This window comes from Tenrec ecaudatus, chromosome 7 (assembly GCF_050624435.1).
Source record: "Tenrec ecaudatus isolate mTenEca1 chromosome 7, mTenEca1.hap1, whole genome shotgun sequence".
NCBI classification, from domain to species: domain Eukaryota; kingdom Metazoa; phylum Chordata; class Mammalia; order Afrosoricida; family Tenrecidae; genus Tenrec; species Tenrec ecaudatus.
Genome location: NC_134536.1, coordinates 138,791,150 through 138,799,198, shown reverse-complemented (window position 1 = coordinate 138,799,198; position 8,049 = coordinate 138,791,150). Strand labels below are relative to the sequence as shown.

At 38.8% G+C, this 8,049-nt stretch overlaps 1 pseudogene; it reads right to left on the bottom strand.

Moving 5' to 3' along the window:
• Positions 1–3,371: 3,371 nt before the first annotated feature.
• LOC142452535 (dehydrogenase/reductase SDR family member 7 pseudogene) lies at positions 3,372–4,539 on the bottom strand (annotated as a pseudogene).
• Positions 4,540–8,049: the final 3,510 nt, after the last annotated feature.

Here is an 8,049-nt window from a genome sequence, read left to right as displayed (position 1 = left end):
GCAGCATAAGACATAGTCTTTTCCACTGCTTATGCACAGTCTCCAGAATACATCCTATGCAAGGTCACAAGGGAACATGAATAAATTAAAAATATCAAAATACTAAGAAGTCACAATATAAAGTTGGAAATGAAAAGCAGGAAGATCAACGAAAACTATCAAATACATAGAAACTGAATAACATCCTCTTTAAAAACTACTGGGTAGGACCCATTGAGAGACTGGACATGCCTGTGTTCATGTAGCCATGGTGGCCAGGGGCTGTGTACATCATGTTACCATGGGGAGGGGTCTGCATTGGCTGTTGGGCATAGGGCTGGCTCCCCATCATGCCCATCTGCATCTGCACAGGGTACTGGGTGGTCTGATTCATGTAGCCATGCTTGCTGTGGTAGCTACTGTTCATCATCGGCTGGGACATGCCGTACCCGTTCATGGCATTGAGGCTGTTCATGTTCACTGAGTTGACATTATACGCTGGGGCTGGCATCAAGTTCACACTCGTGTTCATGCCTCTGCATGGTTAGAGTCCGTGCAGGACCCTGCATGGCTACGGTCTGGGAGCGACCATAGATTTGTGACTGATGGGTGGCAGCCACTGGTGACAGAGATGCCGACTTGGTTCTCATGGAGATGTGGCCCTTGCTGGCGATCTGGGTTTGCAGTCGTTGGCTGTGGGAGATGCCAAGATTTGATGCAGCCAGGTTCCGCTGCAGAAGGGGTGGCGGCAGATTCATTGGAGAAGGAGTCAGGTTGGGGGGGTGGGGTCATGGTTGCTTGTGCTTGAGGCTCCCCAGGGACAGAGTATGGCGACGGAGAAAGCTGAACAAGCCCTGTGTTGCTTAATGGCGTGTCCACTCCATGAAAATGCCGTTAGGCTTTCAGTTACTGTATATTTTGTTTAAGGTGACACTTGAGCATGCCGCTAATGTCTTTGTTAGTGACAGTGGGTCTTGGAGTACTGTACAAGTGTTGTGCTAACAGTAAGCCATTTCTTAAGGGTTTTTTTGCCTTGATTAGGGTGCCCTGCTTTGAGAGTGTGAAAAAAAAGAACAAAACTATATTGTTGTTAATTATAAAACTGTAAAGAGCTATAATAGCTATTCCCATTTGATTAGTCAGAGGGGTTTTATTGCTAAACGTTTGGTGTAAAGGTGAGACCTTTTTCCATTTTTGGTGACAGATTTTTTTTGGGGGGAAAAGGCAGCTTTCTGTTTTATAAATGTAGACTTCTGTTTATTGAATGAAGCATATCTCAGTGTTTATATGTCAGGTTTTGAAACATTTCAGATATGTCCAAATACTTGGCAGCATTTAAAAAAATAGTGAATTTGGTATAAAGTTGCTATTTTATGGAAATGCCTCTAACTTTATATTTTCATTCCATCTGTAGATTTTTCTTTCTTTATAAAATAGTGGAGTTATTTTTTAAGGAAAAATAGAAAAGTAGCTTCTGAATAGCTCAAACTAAGCTTTCAAATCACATGTAAAAAAAGCAAAAAGGTTATTTGTGTCTGTTTATATTGCTTCCTTTTTTGTAACCTTTGCACCTGTAATCCTTGTATTAAATAGCCAGTGACACTCTTGTATTTATCTGTTCTCTTTTTACTCAGTCACTTAAAAAAACACACAGAAACAAAAACAAAAAAGTTGTACATTTTAACATAAAATAAATTATGATAAGCCAAAGAAAACACACACTACTGGGTAACTGAATAAATTATATATATATAAAATTTATTCAGTATATATATATATATATATATATATATATATATATATGAGTCAAACAAGAATGAAAATACAACATGCCAAAATCTTTGTGACACAGCAAAAACAGTACTCAGAGGACAATTCCTACTAGTAAATACACACATCAAAAAGAAGAAAGGACCAAACTCAGTGCCTAAACCCAATATCTGCAACCATTTGAAAAACAGCAGCAAAATAAGCATATGTATAGTCAGTAAATAAAATAATAGCAAAGATTTAAGCAGACATAAAATGGAGAAAAAGGTAAAGTGTTAGCAAGACTAGAAGTAGGTCTGTTGAAAGAATAAAATTGGTAAACCATTGGCAAGAAAGTAAGAAGATGCAAATAATATGTATATGAAATTAAATGGGCGATGTCATGACAGAATTAACTGAAATAAAAGGATAATAACAGAATTCTATGAATAAATATACTCCAGTAAATTTGAAACCCTAGAAGAAATGGACATTTTTCTAGAAACACTACCTATCCAAATGAAAAGACATTAAGGTAGAAATTTTTAGCAGATTTATCACCAAGGCAAAAATTGAACAGGTCACTAAAAATGCAACCCAAAATAGTTCTGCACCACGTGACTTCACTGTCAGATCTGATTGGTCAGAGAAGTGCTGACTTCAATTCTACTCAAACTACTCCAAAATACAGAAAAGGGGGGAATATTCCAGAATTCATTTTATTAAGCTAAAACCAAAGCCAGGCAGATACTACGAAAACAGAAACTTATATTATCAATAGCCTTCATGCAAAAATACATACAAGCAAAAAAATTCAAAAAAGTGATCACTCAATAGTAGCCAACAAAAATGAAAAAAAAAATACACAATGATTGAGTGCAATTCGTATCACTAACTCAGAGTAGGAAACCAAAGCAGACCAATAACAAAACAAGAAATAGAGGTGATCACGAAATTTCCAGAGAAGAAAGTGTAAGATGAGATCGTTTCATGGGGGAATGCTACCAAGTATTCAAAGAAGGGCTGCCACCAGTTCCACACTGCCTATTCAAAAATATAGAAAGCGACAGAACTCTCAAATTCATTCTATGAAATGAGCATAATCCTGATATAAAAACCAGGCAAAGATCTTACAAAGACAGAAAACTACATACCAGTATCCCTTATGAACATCGATGCAAAAATTGTCAACAAAATTCTGGCCAATAGGTTCCAATAATATATAAAAACATTAATTCATCGTGACAAAGTAGGATTGATACTAAGGATGCAAGGATGGTACAGCATTTGAAAAATATCATTGTAATCCACCACATAAGACAAAAAAGAAGCAGATCATATAAATATGTGCAGAAGAGCATTGGACACCAACAACCTTTTTTGCATATAACATGCATTTAATAAATGATGGTTTCTAGAGTCCTGTTTACCATTTCAAAATGCAGTCATTTGGGAAATTCTGTGTATTATTTTAAAATATTCTTTGTCCAGGAATAGGTGTTATTATTACTTTTATGATAAGATTCTTGTCATGCTTTCTTCATCTGTTATATGTTGAAGTAAAACTTACATCTATTAAAAATTGAAACCATACATTAGTCTTCAGTGCATAAGAAAATTGTTTTTGTGGTTTCCATCTCTCTCTAGTGGCTTGAAAAATCCAAATTGCTCTTTTTATTGTGATTTTTCTTGAAGGATTTAAAATAATAGGTGTCAGCATCCACATCACTCTTAAAATTCTCAATTCTCCTCTTTCCTAATTTTCTGGTTAGCCACCCAGTCAAGGTTGGCATGTATTGGCCCAAGTATGTAATAAACAAACGGGTGATCAGAGATTCAGGTATCTTTCAAATCATTGGCCATACTGATTAAAATCAATTGGGCAAAATGACCGGTTGCCATCTTGAAGGGCTGGTCTCCATCATTACCTAAAGGCTTCATGACTTCTTCAGTTCATTCATCACAATATTTGACTTCAGTATTGGTCCTGGGTAAATGGTAGAAATGATAATACTGAGATATGTAGCAAGTTCAGAGGCTATTAAAAATAAAAAACCCGAAGAGCATGCTTGCTGCTCAGACACTATACCCATTATGCTATTGACAGTGACAATCTTGCCATGCTTCCTCTCGATCATGTGAGGCAGAACACATTTTGTCAAGGACACGGTCCCTAGTTAGTTAAGTGTCATGAGCTCTCTGTAGACATGCAGGCTGGTGTTCATGGACAAAGGACGTTGGAATCATCCAACATTGTTGACCAGAATGTCAATTTTACCAAACTCCTGGAGAACAGCCTTGGTGGCCGCTTCATGGGATTTTATGTTCATTAGGTCAAGGGGCAAAATAAGTACATCTTTTCCTTTTAAATTGCCATTCTCAAGACATTTTTGTTTCACCCCTTCAGCTTGTCCATTTTTCTGGTGGGTATCACAAGAGAAACTCCTAGTTTAGATAGCTGGTAAGCCAACTCCTCACCAGTTACACTTGATACCCCGGGAACCCACACCGTCATATCAATCAGCTCCCATTCTGGGTGTTGCCCTTGCACTCAGCCCACATTAGGCTCAGGTCACTGCCTGCCCACAGGAAGCATAGCAAGTGCACCACGACCAGAGCAGAGTGCCCAAAGCTAGCCCAAACTCTCAGAACATTGCAGCAATGCTCACTCAGCTCCGCCACACGACCCAACACACATTTCTGATTAAAACACTCAATAAAAAAGGAATTGAAGGAAAATTCATCAACATAATAATGACCACATACAAAAATCCAAGGGCCAATACCATTCATGGGGAAAAACTGAAACATTTTGCATGAGAATGGGAAATAGACAAGGACACCCTCTAGCACTACTCTTCTTTAACCTCATGTTCAAAGTCTTAGCCAGAACAATTAGAAAACAAAAACAATCACTGTAACTTGGCTAAGAAAAAGTGAAGGTCTCACCATTTTCAGACAATATAATTTTATAGAACCCCCAACTCCACAAAAAGACTGTTGGAAACAACTAGCCCTTAAGGGATTTGGTAAAATAGCAGGATAAAAAATTAACAAGCAGCGAAATCAATTGGATTTCTATATACTAGTGAAAAGAGCTCAAAAAAGACATCAAGGAAATAATACCACTTATAAAAGTCATCAAAAAATGAAATACTTTGGAATAAACCTAACCAAAAACCAAAAATTCTGTACAAAATAGCTACAAGAAACCAAAAGAACCCTACACATATGGAAAAATATCTCTTGTTCTTGGATAGGAACCCTCAATATTGTGAAAATGTCAATACTATGTATGATAATCTACAAATACGATGCAAAGCCAATCCAACCCCCAATTTCATTCTTTATATAAATGGCGAAACTAATGACCAAATTCATATACAGAGGGATGGGACCCAGGATAAAAAACACCTCACAAAGTCGTAGACCTTACACTACTCAACTTCAAAACCTATTAAAAAGCCACAAAGTCAACACAACCTGGTAAAATGACAGCTACATAGACCAATGGAATAGAAAAGAAAACCCAGAAATAAAATCATCCTTCTACAGACAACTGATTTTCAAAAAAAAGACCAAAATCCTTAAGTGGGAAAAGGACACTCTCTACCACAAATGGTGTTGCATAAATTGGATCTCCATGTGCAGAAGAACGAAACCGGACTCATACCTCACTCCATACACAAAAATGAACTCAAGATGGATTAAAAATTGAAATGTAAACCGCAGAGGTAACAGAATCATCAATGAGAAAACTGGGACAAACTTAAGGGCTCTATGACAGAGTACCAAGTATAGTAAAGGAAGCGCACACAGTGGAAGTCAAAATAAAGGAGTGGGACCTGTTAAAAACCCCTCTGCACATCAAAAGACATTATCAAAAGAGTAAAATGTGAGTCTATGGACTGGGAAAAAATCTATAGCAATGACACAATAGACAAGGAACTAAAATCGATAGAACTCTGCAACACCTCAATAAGAAAAACTAATAAGTGAGACCCAACACATAATCAGACCTACTCTGAATCCCTCTCCAAGAAATAGCGGAAATTTTACGGTAGTCTGAGAAGTTCAAGTCCCTGTTAATTATATTTCAGCACTTCAGAGGGAGCAATTGACAACAAAAGATCCCAAAAATCAAAAGTGTGAATTTTGTGCTGCCAAGCAGGATGCCTCTGATTCAAGTTGTTCTGCCCTGTCCCAATGTTTCTGGACCTTAGTAGTAAGCTGATCACCATCTACTTCCCTCCCAACACAATTGACCCACTTCCCCAACTGGGGAGAGGTTAAGTCAGACCTGGACTGGAAGTATTCAGAGGGTTCCTGGGACTGAGGTATTCTAGACTGAGGCATTCTAGACGGGCTCATTGCCTATCAGCCGGATAAGAAAAAAATAGGTCTGCTTTGCACTGACTTCCGGCATCTGGCTTGAATTTGGGGGAATGGATTGTGGCAGAACTCCTTCAATGCCATCTGAAGATTAACCAACCCTGGGCAGGTGCAGAATTGAAAAGACTTGCATTAGGGGAGACACTCAGCTCAGTGGTGAGTCCTCAGGCCCAGGATCCAAAGTGTTGTCACTTGCCTGGCTCTCTGGCCCACGCAAAATAGAAACTGGGCCCAGCACTGACATACAATCTTCAGAATGTTGTGTTCTAAATAGTTCATTCTCTACTTCATCCTGTTGGTAAGATGGATCATTACCTGACACTCCCTGGTGACTTGGGAGCCAGCCTCAAAGTGGGACTTTGATGAAGGCAAAAGTAAACTGCTTTCTGCCTTTGGCTCCTGCTGGGGGTGGGCTAGTGCTGAATTGCATGGTCATCTTTAATTACTCATGTTCCACAACAGGTATGGGGGTTGCTCTGTATTAAGAAATATTTTTTAAAAGCACGCCTGGGAGACAACAGTCAATCTCTACAACTTGCAGAAACAGGATAATCCAGTTAACTCCAATACATACAGATGTGGACCTAGAGGAGCTCCTGGAGGAGAAGACCATGCATCCTCCCATGTGGGAGATTACAGAAATGACAGGTTTCAGTTACTTTAAGGGAATGGAGGCGGGGGATTTATAGAAATAGAGAAAAAACAAGTGACTATAATGGAGACCACAATTTCTCTAAAAGATAATTCTGACAAAATGAATGAAAAGCTAAAAATAATTCAACAACTCCAAATAGAAATACAAAAGTTATGCACCAAAATATTAGAACTAGATAAGACTGTGAAAAAACAAAATAGAAACAAGAGTTTGTGATCCCAAAGATAAATATCTCATGACCCAAATATTAGAAGACCAAGTGATAAAAATGACCTAAAAGGTGAAGAAAACCAAAATATTATCAAAAGATACAGTGTCTGGGGTCTTGCAGGCTTGAAGATAAACAAGTGGCAATCTAGCTCAGAAGCAACAAAGGCCACACGGAAGAAGCACACCAGTCTGTGTGATCATGAGGTGTTGAAGGGATCAGGCATCATCAGAACAAAAAATCATATCATTGTGAATCAGGTGTGGAGTACGGAGTGGAGACCCAAAGCCCATTTGTAGGCCACTGGACATCGCCTTATAGAAGGGTCTCGGGGAGGAGATGAGCCAGTCAAAGTGGAATTTAGCAACTATGAAACATACAACTTTCCTCTAGTTCCTAAATGCTCCTCCCCACCCCCCACTATCATGATCCCAATTCTACCTTACAAATCTGGCTAGACCAGAGGATGTACACTGATACAGATAGGAACTGGAAACACAGGGAATCCAGGGAGGATGATCCCTTCAGGACCAGTCCTACGAGTGGTGATACCAGGAGGGTGGGTTGGAAATGGGCAGCTGATTACAAGGATCAACATATAACCTCCTCCCTGGGGGACGGACAACAGGAAAGTGGGTGAAGGGAGATGTCGTACAGTGCAAGATAAGACAAAATAATAATTGATAAATTATCAAGGGTTCATGAGGGAGGGGGGAGTGGGAAGGGAGGGGTAAAAATGAGGAGCTGATGCCAGGGGCTTAGGTGGAGAGCAAATGTTTTGAGAATGATGAGGGCAATGAATGTACAGATGTGCTTTACACAATTGATGTATGTATGGATTGAGATAAGAGTTGTATGAGTCTCTAATAAAATGATTAAATATATATAGGATTAGAAAGCAAAGTCCTCAACATAATAAAAACCATATACAAAAAAAAATAACAGCTAACATCAGGCTCAATGGGGAAAAACGGAAAAGAGTCTCCATGTCAACTTGACAAGGATGTTTCCTATCACCACTCATACCACATTGTGTTCAAAGTTTTATCCAGAATCATTAGAAAAC